At 37.0% G+C, this 16,303-nt stretch overlaps 1 long non-coding RNA gene across 1 annotated transcript; it reads right to left on the bottom strand.

Moving 5' to 3' along the window:
* Positions 1–11,462: 11,462 nt before the first annotated feature.
* On the bottom strand, positions 11,463–16,254 carry LOC148730274 (uncharacterized). The gene is made up of 3 exons (XR_016001596.1): positions 16,171–16,254; positions 13,242–13,357; positions 11,463–11,900 (listed from the first exon to the last, which is right to left on the bottom strand). It is a non-coding gene; the product is annotated as an uncharacterized LOC148730274 (long non-coding RNA).
* Between the last annotated feature and the right edge of the window lie 49 nt (positions 16,255–16,303).

Here is a 16,303-nt window from a genome sequence, read left to right as displayed (position 1 = left end):
AGAAATTTATATCAGAAAAGAGTTCAAATCCCAGAGCGCCGTCCTGGTTCACTAAGTGGGAGTTAGGGGTAGGACATTTCCTCTGCCCGCTTAGTTCTACGGGTATCTAGCTATGTGAGGGTGGGTTAATCTTGTACCCAGATGCTATGGTGTAAATGTAATGTAAAAGGTCTGTGTACGATATAGTATCTCAATCCTCGTACCCAGACCATTCATGGCCAAGAGGTTACAGCCACACAGTGGGATCTGGGTACCAAATTAAGATAAGGATAACATGTGGCCACCGCTGCAGCAAAACAAAGACAGATCTGAAAATGCCCAATAATTCAACAGACAGTTTACTTTCTCATGAAAGTGACTTATTGCGTAATCAGGAAATTTTAGAAATTTACTCGTTTAATGAAATGAATTTTATAAAGTTACATTTATTTAATGCTATTCTTCGAGAAAACTCAGAAGAGGAGTTTGTTGTGTCCAAGAGATTATAAACCTGAATAATCTCTTGTTAAATATGCCTTAAACTGAATCACCATCTTTGGAAGAAAGACCGAAAGTTGGAGAGCTGTTCATTTGTTGCTTTATGAACTTCAAATCTTCCAATTACTTTTCTAACTATTTAACCACTGAAATTATTTTATCATGAGAACGCCCAGCAAACACTCATACGCGGGAGAATTATGCTAATATTTGCCCTCGCACCCTTTTGTTCCACCACTGTGGCAAATTTTGCATCGAAATATCTTAAAGAATATAAAAAAAAGAAAAGAAAAGAAAACTCTTGGAAATAAATCCCCGAATCGATAAACGACACAGTATGGTAACATTATTGTCCGAAGAGAAATATTTTTGCCTCCTTTTTTGTTTTCTTTTTTGAAGAGGGGGGGTGAATGCTTTTCAAGGAATGGTCATTATTTGTCGCCTACAAGAATGGGGGGGGGGGGAGAGGGGGGTTGAAGGATGTTGTTTGTATCACAGTAAAACTTACCTAAGGCCTTGCTAGGGTTCTATGATATTCTTATGGTTCCAATTTTCTGATTTTCTGAACCTCCCTCCCATCCTCTAAATCCTTTATATCTCAAAACCAGGATTACGGCTAACCAGACTGGCTCGTTTGACTTGGAATCACAAAGTTGATTACAAACGCGCCAAGATCTCGGTAAAATCGAGCCAGCCCGGCTTATGTAAACAGGCCCTCTGTTAGTGTGTTAGTAATTAAAATGTGTCGATTTGTCGTAGCCTGCTAAAACCAGAACAAAAGCACCAATGATTTTCGTTATTTTTCTTACCTATTCAAGACGTCCTTTACTTTACGAAGGCATAGTAAACGACCACTCAATAGGTCAAACTGGTTTTTGCGCGCGAAATATCTTTGTGAATCAAAATCACAGACAAATTTTTCATTTTTGTAAATGGGCTGAGTTTACCTCATGCTAGGTGAATAAAATATATCAATCTTCAAAAAGGCTCATAAACTCATAAACCAACACAGTTACATCAAACTCATTTGCAATTAAACTCACTTGCAATTGACATATGCTCTGTGAGACGAGAGTGTTTTATATCCTTGTGTACATAGAAAACAAAGTTACTAAGACAATGTCAGAACTGCAAGTAGATTAATCAACTATTTGTACCAACCTTTGATGTATATTGTATTGAGAACTTGAATGTTTATATTTAATTAGTCGAAAGTTGAAGTAGCTTTTCTGCGAGCTTATTCTATGCGCTGGTGTTCTCTGCATTTGATGTTCTGAAAATGTGTTTTAAAATTGTCTTCGCTTTTAAATAGGTATTCAGTATCTATGGAATATACAGAACACTTCTTGTCCGCTGGCGGATCCGAGTTCGATAATATCTCTTCCGAGTGAGAAGAGGGAACAATTAAGAGATATTGTGTGATATGCTGGTGAAGGTCTCTTAAGTAAAAGTGAAAGTCGCTGCGTAATTTATCCTAACATACAATTTTTTAATGAAATATCGATTTTTTTTGCATTCTACGATATATTTAGCGTTAATCTTCAATCAGAACCATATGTCCCTGAAACAACTTTCCCATTGCGGAATAGGGATATAAAATTATTAGATATTTTCAAAGGTTCTTTTATTAAAATCATAGCCGCAGTTTTATCATTGCTACAAGGTTTTGTTCATTTAATAATAGTAATCTCTGTACCACGATGAGCATAATCAAGAATAATCCTGTAAAATTCATTTATGCCTCCTGCTCGCTTGCCAATAACCAAGTGTTGTACACTGTGCATTGCTAGGGATGAGCACGGTTTGCTGGGAGAATTAAACGGACAACCTTTATTTGCCGTAATTTGGCCACTCAGTTGAGTGGCCGTTTACTTTTAATACCAAATCGAATTACAGTGAAACCGGAAATAAAAACCTAATCCCAGCAAAGGTGAGGGCAAACACCCATCGAATGAGGACTTAACGCACCTATGAGAATGCTCGAAAACAATGGGCGGGTTAATAGGGTGGGGAATGTTTGCCCTGCACCCAAGCTTAACTAAAAGAGGCCCGAAATCAAATATTCGGATGCTTAAGTATCCGCTATTATAAGTCCCGGATTTAACCCATCCGGGACAATCATAAGTCGCGGCGCAGGCTGCATAAATTAATTTATTCCCTTTGGTAATAAATGTCATTTAAAGTAAATAGGAAAGAAACAAACGAAAAAATCACGAGTATAAAAACCAGCAAACAAAACTTAAAGAACAAATCGAAAAGCAAAAAGGCCAATCCACAAGATAATTCCCGCAAGATGTTTAAGCTGCACAGTAACCTGGACACGCTATAAAATCATAAACTAACCTGAATTAAAGCATCTTTCTCTATGAACTTGATTTCATAAACTTGTTCATGATCAATAACGTACCATGCCTCTCTACCAGTTAGCTTTGTTTTCTCTCGAGTCCTGATGTTTCCCGAAAAGAAGTCGAGGGAAAAATCAGGACTCTTGGGGAAACAAAATTAACTGTTTCCCTCGGGACCACACATTAAGTGTATAATCAGTAGGCCTGTTTATACAGGCGCTGATATTAAGTAGTGTTCCAAAGCAGTTCTCTCGACAGTTCCAGGAAAACTGCTTCCTAAATCCTTAAAAGAATTGCTTTTGCTTCAGCACAAAAGCCTTTCCATCAGAGTTGAAATCAGTCGTTCCAGATTCCTGAAAACTGTAGTGGAAAAGAGGCTTGGGGCGAATTTTCAATGAGCATATGAACTATTGGAGCCGAGTTATAAGGTTCGTTGATGAAAAGTTCGGCGCTCTTAACCATGTAGAGATCACTTAATCCTTTCATTCTCAAGATCTCATTAGCAATTCTCTTTACTCTCTGCTGCACAATTCTTACGATGTCAGTTGGGAGAATTTGATATTGGATCAACTAATAGTCCTCTAAATGACTATAACGTGTCTGCTTGATAGTGTATTGGTATGGTAGGGAGAAATTCTGTCTTGATCACTCATGGGAGTTAAATAATTAAGAAGCCCGTTACTCTAACTGACAAGGACACAAACAGAAAAATTTTACCTTAAATATCCACGAAAAGTGAGACTGCAAAATACAATCAGGTGATCAGCATATACCACAGGTGAAATAAAAAACCAGCGAGGTTGTACGCTTGACAAGAAATTCCTAGAAAGAAATGACCCAGGGTTATAGATTTCGGGTCAAGATTTCTTACTTTTACAATGTTATGAGGATTAAACAACAGTGCACACGAGTGACGGACTGTAGGAAATTGCCAGCGACCAACCCCTGACAAGGAGTCGGGCATTGAGCATGAAACATTGAGTCCTTAATCTGGTTTTAAACTTTTAATCGTCTTATTGACACTTCTCTAAAGCACTAAACACTGCGTAGTTTAACAGTGCAAGATAGCCTTATATTTTTACCAATGAAATTACTGGAACTACCATTTGACTCAATGACGTCACAATATCGATATCGAAGAAAAACGTCCAATACCTTACACGGTAACGTATCGATTCGGAAAATCCGTATCGGCCTATCCTAAGTGCCGTGTATTGAGGCGAAACAACTAAGACGCAAAGCAAGCCAGTGAAGTGATATGGTAGCTCGAACGATAAATTAAACATTTTAAAAACTATTTGCAACTTACAAATAACGCAACACAAGTTGAGAGGTCAAAAAAATATTCTCTAGGTGGAAGTAATTTCTGAAGACCAACCGACCTGTAAAAATAACTAGTATGCTATCATAAAGAACATTCTTGCTTAGGTTCAATGATATTGTCAAGAAAGCGCTAAAGAATTTATTTAGGGATATGTAAATAACTATTTTATTCTCTCCGGATCAATGTAGTGGGTGATATTTGTATCTGTTACAAAACTTGTATTCTTCACTTGTGTAATGTGTTGTGTAATTAACCTTTATTGTATATATCAAATTGTTTTCTTCATTCTTTTCTGGCACCTTGCGTCCACATGTATTTAAGAATTCGGGTGGTTACGGTGTGTGTTTTAGCTTAGTAATTACTGGAAACTCATTACGACTGATTCATTTAATGCATCAGCATTCTTCAATTGACGTCAATCCAATACGATTCATATCTCCTAGAATGTTCAAATTCAAATTTGAAAAAGATCCAAACAAAAGTTTAAAATATTCTAAGGTAAGAAAAAGCTCTTAAGAGAAATTGAAGTCGTCACATAAAACACAATGGTTCATCGTTCGTTTCTTCCGTTTCCGCATCAGTGATTATAGCGACGCCGTTATCATCAATATCTAATTTGCGAAATTGTCTTGAAAAACAGCAAATAATAACCGATACTGGCGAGAAACCTTTCTCTCACAAAAAGATAACGTCACATATTAAGGTCATGTTTAGACGCCAAATATATACCTAGACTTTCACTCAACAAAACGAGCACTGTGATTGGTTGATTCTTGGTCAAAGTCCCTCTGACCAAACACAAATGTTTCCCGACCGAGATACAAATGCACAGTTGTTGCTCGCGCGCCGAATACAACAGCATGTTTTTGTCATATGATTTTATAAGGGAAAGTCTAAATATGTAACAAAGCACTTCATGTATCGTCTCTTGGAAAACTAGTTAGTTTTTTTTCCCCTCGAGTCTTGATGTTTCCCGAGATGAAGTCGAGGGAAACATCAGGATTCTCGGGGAAACAAAGCTACCTGTTTCCTTCGGGACAATACATTAAGTGTTTAATGTAGACCTGTTTATACTGGCGCCGATATTAAGTAGTGTCCCAAAGCAGTTCTCTCAACGATTCCAGAAAAACTGCTTTCTAAATCCTTAAAAGAATTGCTTTTGCCTCAGCACAAAAGCCTTTCCATCAGAGTCCAAATCAGTCGTTCGAGAGTCGTGAAAAAATAGTGAAAAAGAGGCCTGGGGCGAATTTTCAGTACAGCATAAGAACTATTGAAGAAGCTGTTCTTAACCGTGTAGATATCAGTTGATCCTTTCATTCCGAAAATCTCATTAGTAGGGAGAATTTGTCATTGAATCAACTAATAGTCCCCTAAATGACCGTAACGTGTCTGCCTGATAGCGTATTGATATTGTAGGGAAGAATTCTGTCTTTGTCACTCATGGGAGTTAAATGGTTAAAAAGCCCTTCACTCTTATTGACAAGCACGGAAACAAAAAAAAATTTACCTTAAATATCCACTAGAAGTGAAACCGCGAAATCCAACAAGGTGATCAGCATATAACACAGCTGAAATAAAAAGCCAGCGAAGTTGAACGCTTGAAAAGAAATTCCTAGAAAGAAATGACCCAGGGTTTTAAATTTCGAGTCACGATTTCTTACTTTAAAAATGTTATGAGTTGTAAACATTGCACACGAGTAACAGATTGTAGTGAATTGCCAGCGGTCGGGAATTGCAAGGGGTCGGGCATTAAGCATTGAGTATCGAGTCGTTCATCTGGTTTTAAACTTTTAACTGTCTCATTGACACTTGTATAAAGCACTGAACGCTGCATAACTTTAACAGTGCAAGATAACTTTATATTTTTACCAATCAAACCACCTGAATCACCATTTGACTCAATGAACATCAATTTCTTACTCGGTATCGTATCGATTCGGAAAATCCGTATCGGCCCATCCTTAGCGCCGTGTATTGAAGCAAAACGACGAAGACACAAAGCAAGCTCATGGAGTGATATTGTGGCACGACTGACAAATTAAGCAACATTTTAAAAATTATCTACAAGTAACAATTAACGCAACAGTTGAGAGGCCAAGAAAATATTTTCTAGGTGGAAGTGATTTCGAAGACCAACCTTCTTATAAAAATAGCTAGTATGCAGAAATAGGGAACATTCTTGCTTGGGTTGGTATTTAAGGACGTGATAATTTAAGAATATTTAAGATTACTTATGGAGGAAAGACACAGAGAACGCAGCAAATAAACCAACAAAATTAATTAACTTAGGGATCATTAAACCATAAAATTCGTAGATGTGTTGGCCATATGGTTCTTCCGCGTTGCGCTTTCGTTTTCAAAGAGAGGCGCAGTCGGCTGTTAAGGCTTGCGACTATCAACACATAAATTCCTTCAGACAATTCTTAAAACTTTAACTCAAACGCTGAAGTTTTCTCACGCGTCATTCGTGTCCCTGAACTTAAGGAAAGAGTGTTTCATTACCACAAGTCTCACATGAAGACTTCATTCTTTTAAAGCATAGAAAACCTGCCGGGCTACTCAGTTTTTAAACCGTCACTTAACAAACCACGATTCTTTTTAGGGAGCAGAGCACTTTTATCTCGTGATTAAGTAGCGTAACGTCAATTGTAACAAATAACAGATTGCACCGGTAGTAAGTACTAGTCGAGTCCCTTCGTACGTGCAAACATCAGCTTAGGACCAATCAAAACACCCTCTACTCTAGCTGTTAAACATAGAAACAATTGACTAACCTCTCCACCAAAAGAAAAACTACAAAATCCAACCAGATGATCAGCACATACGATGGATGAAATGAAAAACCATCGAGGTTGAACACTAGACAAGAAATTCCTAGAAAGAAATGACACCAGGTTTATATTTTGGGTCAAGATTTCCTATTTCTACAGTGTTATGAAGTGATAATGAGTTTTTCCGCCTTTTTTGAAAAATTAGCGGAAAAATATGCTCTCGTCGGTATGAACTATCGATACTAACGTCGAAAAACGGAATCTTCCATTGTAACCGACAGTCAGTTGAGAACAGTGAGCATAATAAGTCCAACACAAAACAGTATGAACTTAACTTTTGTCCAATACTTTTTTTTTCCAAAAAGTCAGTATGGTCAGCTGGTAAAGAACAATATGCTTAAGAGTTTTAAGAAAGCAAAAAATCTGTTGGCTTTATCATTTGCAGTTAGGATCGAACAGACGAGCAGGAAGACAACCACCTTATTATTAGTAAGTTTTCAAAATTGTTCGAACGTTCCCTTCGATGAATTTCTTAACACTTTATGAGAATTCATGAAACATACCGAGGCCAAGAAGTTTCAAAAACTTATGAGGCAAGCTCCTAATTTTTACTGGACAGAAGAAAAGTGGTTCAGTTCTGAAATCATCGACGGAAACGCGAAGGAGAACCAAATATTTCGAAAGCAGCGAGACGTGTTCATCTCGTGATGTCCTCTACGATGCTTCTATTTCCACAACGTCAAGTAATTAGGAGAAGATGGTTCATACAATAGATCGCTTTAACTCACATGATTACCAGCTATACAAATTTATTGAAACACAAAAGAGAAAATTGCAGCAATGTACGAGCGTAGGTGGATAGGGATGAAATAGGGACACAGCGCGTGTGATGCTAAGTACAAAAAAGGAGCTGGAGCGAGACAAAAAAAGTTAAAAATCCCACTAATTCTTGTTTGAAACAAATCCAGATTAGCTTCTCATGAAATGGGTTTGCCAGTTTACGAGAGTAAGCTGTAACATTTCAGGTTTCTTTGTCATCACTACGATGTTCGAGTTTGAATCGAAAAAGAAAAAAAAGAATTGAACTAAACGTCATTTGCACAAGTTCACGGATAATCTTTATTTGTACTCGCATTCATACTTACTCTAAGCAAAAAAGTTATAAAATTGAAAGAAATTATTAGAAATAAAATTGGAATACGAGCAGCCTGGAATAACGATGGGGGCTAGCGGAGCCAGGCAGCTAGTTAACATCAGCATTAAATACAAATTAAAATACAGGTCAGCAAGAAGATTGAAGCACAAATGCACACACACGCACACAAGAAGAAAGAAAAGAGAAACGGAGTTTATAAGATATGAAGGAAGACTAAAATAGTTAGTTATTTATGAATACTAAACACTAATATATAAGAAGAGCACAATGTCTATGGCAAATAGTAACAGCTATTTAATTATAAACCACAAAGTAAAGAAGCGCTTAAAAAGGTTACAGAAATTAACAGGACTAGATTACAGTAAATCGGAAAACAATACACTGCTAATAAGTACATAAGTTGCTTATAAGTACATATTAAGTAGCTAATAGTCTTTAACTAGATCGCATTTTACTGACTCCTTGAAGTTTGAGATTGATAAGGTTTTCAAATTTTTTCTTATCGAGTTCCATACTTTGGGGCTCTTAAACCTTAAACTAAATAATCCATAATTTGTTCTTACTTTAGGTATAGCCGGTAGGACAAATTCAAGGCACTTCTAGTTTTGTGGTTATGTTTTTTATTTACTTGAGTGAAAAATGTATCAAACACAGATGGTAGGCGTCTATTGTAAAATTTGTACATAAAGGCTGCAGTATTAACGAAGAAAAGGTCAGGCAGTTTAACAATATTTAAGCGCTTAAATATTGGACTAGAATTAATGCTCATGGAAATTAGAAAAAGTTATCACTCTCATCGCTCTCTTTTGTAAGATAAACAAAGGCTGGGTAGTCGAAGAATATTAGTGTTACCCCACGAGATTAAACTATGGATTAAAAAGGGATGTATTAATTAATGCATAATATAGTTTAATCAAAATGTCTAAATTCACATAATAACGAAGTTTAGAAAGAATCCCAATATTTCGCTTGATCCTAAAGCAATATAGCTTAGTTGACTTTTCCATGATAAATGAGAATCAATTACAATACCTAGATATTTTATTGAAGACTCTTGGTTTAGGTTCATTCCATTTAAAGACGGAGGTTGACATGAAAGGGTAACTTTGTTTGCGGAGGGTGAAAGATGATAAAATTTGACTTGTCAATATTAAGTGAAAGTTTGTTAGCACTTAACTAAGTATGAATATTTACTAGTTCATTATTTACTTTGATTCAAGGATCTTAAGATTTTTATGTTTATAAAATAGATTGGCATCATCTGCAAATACATGAAAATCTAGAATTTCAGAGCAGTTACTAAAATCATTGATAGCGATAAGAAATAATGAGGGGCGCAGAACTGAACCTTGAGGAACACCACAAGAGACATATTGCAGTTCAGACTTAGTTTGCCCCAAGGAAACATATTGATATCTGTTGGCAAGATGAGAGATGAACCAGTCTTTGGTTACTCCACGAATGCCATATAGTAGTCTAGTTTTTCAATCAAGATAAATATGATTTACAGTATCAAAAGCTTTACTGAAATCCAAGAATATACCACAAGAAAATTCCTGGCAGTCAATTGCATGACAAGTCAATGATACTTATGTAATAGCATGATCAGTTGAGTGATTTGCACTGAAGCCAAACTGTTCGCAATAAATTAATTTATTCTCGTCCAAGAAATCTAATATTCTCTTGTGCATTTGCTTTTCTAGCAGTTTATTGAATATTGAGAGAGTAGAAATGGGATGATAATTATTTAAACTTGCTTGCTCACCCTTTTTGAAAACAGGGGTAACTTTAGCTATTTTAAATAGATCTGAGACAATTCCAGTGGAAAAGGAGACATTAAATATAATTTCTAGAGGTGTAGATATAACTTGTTTGGTAATTTTTAAAATGGCAACTGGTATGCTGTAAGGTCCTGTAAACTTATTGACATTTAGCCTAGTAATTTCATTTTCAATTTTAACTGTTGGTGTGGGAAACAGAAAGAAACTGTCATTGGGTGGAACTGCAAGGTACTGAAGAGGCGATTTGTTTTACAGTAGGACTCTTCTTTGTCAGATTACGTCCAATATTAGCAAAAAAACTGTTAAAAGCATCTGTCAATTAGACTCTGGAGCATTAATTTCAACATCTTCAACAAGTAATTTAGTGGGAGTAGAGCCAGATCTGGATTTAAGATTAATAAGTTGTCTTATCCCCTTCCAGACTTTCTTAGAATCAGTCATATTAGTAGAGAAATAGTAATTATAATAATTTTTAGATACTTTTCATAGGTGATTAATTTTATTTCTCAGTATAGAGTTTGAATTTAGTGTGATAATAAGCAGACTTATAAATAGTTGAAATGTATATTTTAAAAAGTTTGTTTTTTATATTGATTGAGACCCTTTAAAAGCGTCCAAAGCAGGGGTTATCCATGGCTTAGATTTCATTCTCAATTCACGTTTAGAGAGTTGAATAAGAGGGATATGAACACCAACTATATCAGAGATGCTGGTGTAGAAAGAATTAAATATATTATTAGGATCGGGATTACCACTGGCCACGTAATTTGGCCACTCAGTTGAGTGGCCCTTTATTTTTAATGCCAAATCGAATTACAGTGAAACCGGAAATAAAAACCTCAACGCACCTATGAGAATGCTCGAAAACAATGGGCGGGTTAATAGGGTGGGGAATGTTTGCCCTGCACCCAAGCTTAACTAAAAGAGGCCCGAGATCAAATGTTCGGATGTCTAAGTATCTGCTATTATAAGTCCCGAATGTAACCCATCCGGGATAATGATAAGTCGCGGCGCAGGCTGCATAAATTAATTTATTCACTTTGGTAATAAATGTCATTTAAAGTAAAGAGGAAAGAAAGAAATGAAAAAATCACGAGTATAAAAACCAGCAAACAAAACTTAAAGAACAAATCGAAAAGCAAAAAGGCCAATCCACAAGATAATTCCCGCAAGATGTTAAAGCTGCACAGTAACCTGGACACGCAATAAAATCATAAACTAACCTGAATTAAAGCATCTTTCTCTATGAACTTGATTTCATAAACTTGTCCATGATCAATAACGTACCATGCCTCTCTACCAGTTAGCTTTGTTTTCCCTCGAGTCCTGATGTTTCCCGAAAAGAAGTCGAGGGAAAAATCAGGACTCTTGGGGAAACAAAATTAACTGTTTCCCTCGGGACCATACATTAAGTGTATAATCAGTAGGCCTGTTTATACAGGCGCTGATATTAAGTAGTGTTCCAAAGCAGTTCTCTCGACAGTTCCAGGAAAACTGCTTCCTAAATCCTTAAAAGAATTGCTTTTGCTTCAGCACAAAAGCCTTTCCATCAGAGTTGAAATCAGTCGTTCCAGATTCCTGAAAACTTTGTGGAAAAGAGGCCTGGGGCGAATTTTCAACGAGCATATGAACTATAGGAGCCGAGGTATAAGGTTCATTGATGAAAAGTTCGGCGCTCTTAACCATGTAGAGATCACTTAATCCTTTCATTCCCAAGATCTCATTAGCAATTCTCTTTACTCTCTGCTGCACAATTCTTTCGATGTCAGTTGGGAGAATTTGATATTGGATCAACTAATAGTCCTCTAAATGACTATAACGTGTCTGCTTGATAGTGTATTGGTATGGTAGGGAGAAATTCTGTCTTGATCACTCATGGGAGTTAAATAATTAAGAAACCCTTAACTCTAACTGACAAGGACAGAAACAGAAAAATTTTACCTTAAATATCCACGAAAAGTGAGACCGCAAAATACAACCAGGTGATCAGCATATACCACAGGTGAAATAAAAAACCAGCGAGGTTGTACGCTTGACAAGAAATTCCTAGAAAGAAATGACCCAGGGTTTTAGATTTTGGGTCAAGATTTCTTACTTTTACAATGTTATGAGGATTAAACAACAGTGCACACAAGTGACGGACTGTAGGAAATTGCCAGCAACCAACCCCTGACAAGGAGTCGGGCATTGAGCATGAAACATTGAGTCCTTAATCTGGTTTTAAACTTTTAATTGTCTTATTGACACTTCTCTAAAGCACTAAACACTGCGTAGTTTAACAGTGCAAGATAGCCTTATATTTTTACCAATGAAATTACTGGAACTACCATTTGACTCAATGACGTCACAATATCGATATCGAAGAAAATCGTCCAATACCTTACACGGTAAGGTATCGATTCGGAAAATCCATATCGGCCTATCTAAGTGTTGTGTAGTGAGGCGAAACAACTAAGACGCAAAGCAAGCCAGTGAAGTGATATGGTAGCTCGAACGATAAATTAAACATTTTAAAAACTATTTGCAACTTACAAATAACGTAACACAAGTTGAGAGGTCAAAAAAATATTTTCTAGGTGGAGGTAATTTCCGAAGACCAACCGACCCGTAAAAATAACTAGTATGCTATCATAAAGAACATTCTTGCTTAGGTTCAATGATATTGTCAAGAAAGCGCTAAAGTATTTATTTAGGGATATGTAAATAATTATTTTATTCTCTTAGGATCAATGTAGTGGGTGATATTTCTATCTGTTACATAACTTGTATTCTTCACTTGTGTAATGTGTTGCGTAATTAACCTTTATTGTATATATCAGCGAAGACAAGAGGATTGAAGGAAAAATCTGGGCGAGGACCGAGTTACGTTAAATTGGAGGCGAGGCGCAGTCAGCTGTTAAGGCTAAAATTTGCTCCTTGGTACCGACTATTAACACACAAATTCCTTCAGACAATCCCTAAAACTTCCACTCAAACGCTGAACTTGTCTTACGCGTTATTCGTGTCCCTGAACTTAAGGGCAGAGTGTTTTTTTGGTCACAAGTCCCTTATGGAGATTTCAATCTTTTAAAGCATGGAAAAAATGGCTAGTGGGTTTAAACCATAACTTACCATTCCACGATTTTTTTTAAGGCAGCAGTGCACTATTATCTCATGATTTATCAAGCGATGTGTACTTTTGTGGCGTAATGTCAATTGTAACAAATAGGACTAGTTGCAAGGACAGGTCGAGTCCCTTCGTGTGCCCTTTTGTGGCGTAATGTCAATTGTAACAAATAGGACTAGTTGCAAGGACAGGTCGAGTCCCTTCGTGTGTGCAAACATCAGCGCAGGACCAATGAAAACACCCTCTACTCTAGTTGATAAACAACGAAACAACTGACTAACCTTAAGCCTTCTACCAAAAAGAAAATCACAAAATCTAACCAGATGATCAGCACATACGATGAATGAAGTAGATGAAATAAAAAAACCATCGAGGCTGAACACTAGACAAGAAATCCCTAGAAAGAAATGACACCGGGTTTATATTTCGGTTCAAGATTTCCTAATTCCACAGTGTTATGAAGTATTTTGTGTTTATTTGTATTTACGAATATTTATACAGGGTGGCCCAGTTTAGCAGATAGCTAGTTTAAATGGGGCCCTGTGAAACCCACCCATCCCACCCCAGGGGAGGACATCCATCACACAGTAATCTCGTACGTGGGAAATTAAAGTCTCCTACCCCTAACCCTGCAGGAGACGGTACCGCCATTTATTCGGACCTATCCGAGAAGACTAGAATATCTAACCATTTCTTGATGTTATAGTAAGGTAGCATATTCTTCTCAATTATTTTAAGACCTTGAGTATTGGTCCCGCCGGGGCTCAAACCCTCGACCTCCCGCACAACAGTCCAGCGCTCTATCCATTGAGCTAACTGGGAGGCGGCATATAGGGTAAATAATATTCCAAGCGAGCAACGCTCGGTTGGTAATTGCCTTCATGGGTCCTGTATTTCTTGTTGAATTGCTAATTCGATTTAATTAATGATTTTTGCTTGAAAGATCCCGCCACAATTAGAGAGGGAGGGTACGAGGGTTCTTGTAATTCTGTCACTGTCTGCGTAATATTAATATTAATATTAATATCTGCGTAATATTAAATCTTATTTATTGGAATCAAATTCCCAACCGAGGTCAATTGAATTTCCTGTTCTAGAATGTTTGTGATTTGAGGAAATCTTTACAAAACATTAATGCTACCGTTCTTGGACTTTCAGATTTTAAATCTAAAGCACTTTTCCTCTCGGAAAAACTCTTAAGAGCGGCTCTTATTAATTGATGTTTTCACGCGCGAACTATTATCGATTCTCTCACTGTGCCATTCGTTTTTGTTGCTATCCGCATAAGAGAGCAACGCCGCCAAGATAATTCGTGTCCACAATAATTTTTGAAACCAAAGCTGGAAAGCAAGAAATAAGTCATGGATCGTTAATGGCCGGCAGTAATGTAGGGGAATTGTCGACTAGACTAGGATTTATACTAAGCTGTTAGGAGTTGACTGATCTGTCATATTCATAGCTCCCTGATGGTGATTAGGGATTCTAGCCAAATCGAGGCGCTGTTGTTTACCAGAAGCTCATGAGTATTTATAGTGAATGAACAGATAATGTCTCAACAGAACTGGCAATCAAAATACCGTGCAAAATACTTCTGTCACGTTCATCGATCAAGTTCATAGCAATCTGAAAAAAGGCGTATTTTGTTGGCCTTTCACTGAGCATTTTATAAAGCTCCGAAGTTTGTTGACATGTAACACATTTTTTTCCAACCGTAAGATAGCAGTTGCTCTTGGCCGAGATAATAATAGACTTTCGGAAAGCTATCAACACAGACAACTGACTAGATATTTTATGAACTGAGTGAAACAACAGACGCAGTTTTGAACGAGAAATCGACGTATCTATCTACTCAAAAGCGAAAGCGCTGACTGCATTAATCAATATACTCATTCAGCAAATACTTCCCTGCTTTGATCATTCGTTTCACTAGACATTGGAGAATAAGATAAGAAGATAGGAATGACTTTAACTCACTGGTTCAATTCAAGACTTTCAGGAACTGTTGAATTCGACGCAGGAACAGTTTCATTTGACAGATGAGATGAAGAAAATTTTTATACCATCACTTACCCAACCACTGGTTCTTTTAAGGGTGCAGTTCATACTTATCTCGTGATTTTAGCAATTTCGATTTTTGTAGCGTAACGTCAATTGTGACAAATGACAGATTGGACTAAATTGTAAGGACTAGTCGAATCCCTTCGTGTGTGCTGACCTCAATATTTAGAACTAGTCAAACCTTTCGTCTAGTTGATAAGCAAAGAAGCAATTGACTAACCTTAGCTTTCTACCAAAAGGAAACTAAACTACAAAATCCAACCAGATCATGATCAGCACATACGATGCATGAAAAAAAAATTCATCGAGGTCGAGGACTAGACAAGAAATTCCTAGAAAAAAATGACACTGGGTTTATATTTCGCGTCAAGATTTCCTTTTTCTACAGTATTATGAAGTGTAAACAAAAAAATTATTTCAAGGGAATAACGGATTGTGGGTAATTACTTTCGCGGGTTCCTATATTTCTGTTTTAATTAATTGACAATTCGATTAAATGATTTCTGCTTTACAGATCTCGCCACAGTAAGAGAGAGAGGGGGTGAGGGTTCTTGTCATTCTGCCACTGCCTGTCTTGCGTAACGTTTCAATGTTATTCATTGAAGTCAAATTCTCAATTAACGCCAGCAGAGTTCGAAGCTCAGCATTAAAAGTGAATGAACAGATCAGTTCACAACAGGACTCACAATCGCTGAAATACCGAGTAAAATGCTTCAGTCATAAACATCAGTCACTTACTCAGCACTCTGCGTTTAGCAAAAGTGTACTGGCGAGTAATACTGTTGGCCTTTCAATGTACTTGTTATGAAGCCAAAACGTTAATCGGTATGCAACCCATAATTTCCGACCGTAAGGTGACTTTTGGGTCGGGGTAATGAAAGACTTTCAGGTAGCTATCGACACAGACTTTACAGGATATTTCATAATTGAAGCAAGCGACATAGATTTGGTCTCATTCCATTAAACTACAGACAATAGCGCTTGGCACGACAAATCTAAATATCCATCTACTCAAAAGCGAAAGTGCTGACTGCATCAGCGAATAAAATGATGCGGCAAAATAGCTTAAATGGGGGTTGAAAAACTGCTCTGCTTTGATCACTCGTTTCACAAGATATCTTGGAATCTACAATAAGAATAATTTGAACTCACCGTTTCAAGATTTTTACGTACTGTTGAAATCAAACTCAACGCGTGGCAAAACAGATCAATTTGTCGATATAATCAGTATCATGTCCGTGAGATACTGGTCAGCAGATAGGGAGGCAGAACGTATGCGCATGTA

The sequence above is a fragment of the Stylophora pistillata genome, chromosome 5 (genome assembly GCF_964205215.1).
Source record: "Stylophora pistillata chromosome 5, jaStyPist1.2, whole genome shotgun sequence".
NCBI classification, from domain to species: Eukaryota; Metazoa; Cnidaria; class Anthozoa; order Scleractinia; family Pocilloporidae; genus Stylophora; species Stylophora pistillata.
This window is presented reverse-complemented; position numbering and strand designations above follow the sequence as displayed.